Source organism: Procambarus clarkii, chromosome 29 (genome assembly GCF_040958095.1).
Source record: "Procambarus clarkii isolate CNS0578487 chromosome 29, FALCON_Pclarkii_2.0, whole genome shotgun sequence".
Classification (NCBI taxonomy): Eukaryota; Metazoa; Arthropoda; class Malacostraca; order Decapoda; family Cambaridae; genus Procambarus; species Procambarus clarkii.
Genome location: NC_091178.1, coordinates 11,225,191 through 11,228,157, shown reverse-complemented (window position 1 = coordinate 11,228,157; position 2,967 = coordinate 11,225,191).

Here is a 2,967-nt window from a genome sequence, read left to right as displayed (position 1 = left end):
TTTCATTGTTCTTCACTGTTCCTCTTTAATTGGAAAATAGAGAATTATGGTACAGTATTACAAGACATCTAGATAAAGAGCATTGAGCAAGAAACTTTGGCTGTACATAAATAATGATAATCAAGAAAATACATGAAACCACTGCCACTTTCATGTATTGTATACTGTATCCCAAGATGGTGAGCTGTCTTCCTAATGCACTAAGTAATCATTTATTAAGACATGTAAATCATGTATTAAATCTTGATTTTTCTGACGGTCATCCACATGAAATTAATAGTATGGTATAGAATTATACCTGGGACTTTTCTGAAGGATGGGGTCGGGGAAATAGTAGGTTGTACAGTATTCAAAAGTAACTTACAAACCCAGTTAGTTTATTATTACGGCCTTGAATCATAACTTGGGCCAGGGGATTCCAGTGAGTTGCAATTATACTGAAAGTTTTGTATAATTTTGTGAAGTGTATAACAGTAGTCATCTTGGATGTATCGAGTTTGTGTAAACAAACAAAACTGAATGGATAAACAGGAGAGGGAAATACCAAGATTTGATTTAGGTATTAGGAATGTCCGCTAGTTTACAAAAGTATGTGTAGGTTTCAGCTGAATAAGTTGCAAGTATTAATGACTTGTAACTAATTGATTGAATTTTAAGGAATTGTTTGTGTTTTTCTATTTCCAAACTTACTTTCTGAAACCTTGCTGATATTATATTGAAAGATTTATCTTTAGTTGGATCACTAACAGAAGATACTGTAGTTTGCTTTGGCCAGTCTATTTGATTGAGGGTTATGTGCTTTCATGCCCTATTAAGGCTTTGGCTACTTGTAATAAAAAATACTATTTAGCTTTGCTAAATCTGAAAAAGAATTGTTTGCTTAGATTTTGATACTATATATATATGGCAGTGATTTTGTAAATGTCTCTTCTATTAGACCATTCTTCATCAATACATCTTTTATATGCATGTTTACAAGAAAATTGATCATCCTTCTTTATGTATAGGTTAATAATTGCCAGTTCCATATATGTGTGTGTTATTATCTCTACATTCTGTTTACACACAAAGCTATTTGTACCAGACATAATTTTATCCATTTAGTTTTAAGAGCTGGGTGCCAGCTATGACAATATAAAGGAACCACATTGTTTGGGACCCACAGTTAACCTAGTATAGGTAATATAGTGACTCCAATTCAGTGTATGCAAGTGCCTGGGACCAATAATGAAATGGGGTACCTCTAGACTTACTGCTCCTGGGACTCTGCTGCTTCTAGGACATTGGTACATCTGTTGGTGCACTGCTATTCCTGGAACATTGATGCTCCTGGGAGAGTAATGCTCTTAGCATTTTGCTGCTACTGAAGCATTGCTTGTCCATGAACAATTTATGCTCTTGGGACATTCCTGCTTCTGAGAGATTTCAGCTTTTGGAAAGTTGCTGTTTCCAGGGCATTGCTTCTCCTAGGTCATTGCCGCACCTAAAATGTTGCTGCTCTTGAGATATCTCTGATCCTGGGACATTGTTGCTCCTAGGATACTATGATTTCTAGAACATTGCTGATCCTGAGACTTTGCTGCTCCTAGGACAATGCTGCACCTGGAACAGTGCTGCTGATAGAAGAACACTGATTCAAAGACATTGCAGCTCCTGGAACATTACTGTGCTTAGGACATTGCTCCTGGGACATTGCTACTCTGGTGCTCTTAAGACATTGCTGATCTTAGACCATTGATGCTCTTAGAGTAAATACTGCTCATATAACATTGTTGCCCCTGGTACATTACTGCTCATGGGACATTTCTACTTCTGGGACATTGCTGCACCTAGGATATTTCTGCTTCTGGAAAAAAATTGCTACGTCTAGGATATTTCTGGTTCTGGGACATTGGTGCTCCTAGGAAATACACTGGGCAATACACGCTCAAATTGCATGACACATTATATCTGTGTGATGTAATTCCCTTTTTAATCAGTATCTTTTTTTTTTGTAATTGAACATTATTGCCATTTTATTTAGTTTTGCAAAATATTTTTACCTAAAATATTGTTGTTATGTTTCAGTGTTGCCTTGAAATTCTGTGATTTTGATCAGTCAGTTGGTTATATTTTTAAATCAGAAAGGCCTATAGTAGCTCCAAGAAAGGTGTGTATTAAAAGCTTCATTCTCAGCTCTAGGTATACTTTTCCTGAATTGGGTGACCCAACATATTCAGTTGTGCGGGAAAAGTTATTTTTTTCATATAAAGTAGTACGTATGTAGTTTTTACTTACCATACAAGTTAAAAAATGCTTTATGTATGCATGACATGGCATTTTTGTATTAATCATCTGAATTTGCTTTTTATCATTACACTTTCATAAAATTACTAATTTACGTGTTTTATTATATGTGGATCACAAGTGCAGCATATGTTTACATTGGTTTTTGCCTTTGTATGTACAAGTGTGTACATGTACATGAATAAATTTATGCTACTGCAAATATGCATATTTACCTAGCTGTGTATGTATACAGTTATTCATACAATGCAAACCTGGAATTATTCATGGGAATAAAGTAAAGCAATATGCTCACAGACCTGTCTGTAAAAGCATGTATTTCACATACTGTACATTCAACCCATACTCCTGTTTAGATAGTAGTTTTTGTAACTATGTGCACCATAGTACAAAGATTGCTGCTCTAAGCAGTTAGATAGTAGAACTTTGTACTATTCACTTAATAGAATCGGGACAAATTGAAGCTAAAAACTAACTTAAATATTCCTAGGCCTAGTATAGCACACATATACAGTATACTATATTAGGCCTCAGATATCGTGTATTAGGCCTAGGAAGGTTAGGTTAGGCTAGTTTAGTTTGTCTTTGCAACATAAGTAGAAAATAGATTTTCGGTTTGTCCAACTCAACAGTGCCGATTTCTTTCTAATTTCATTTTATGTCGGTAGATATACTATGGTC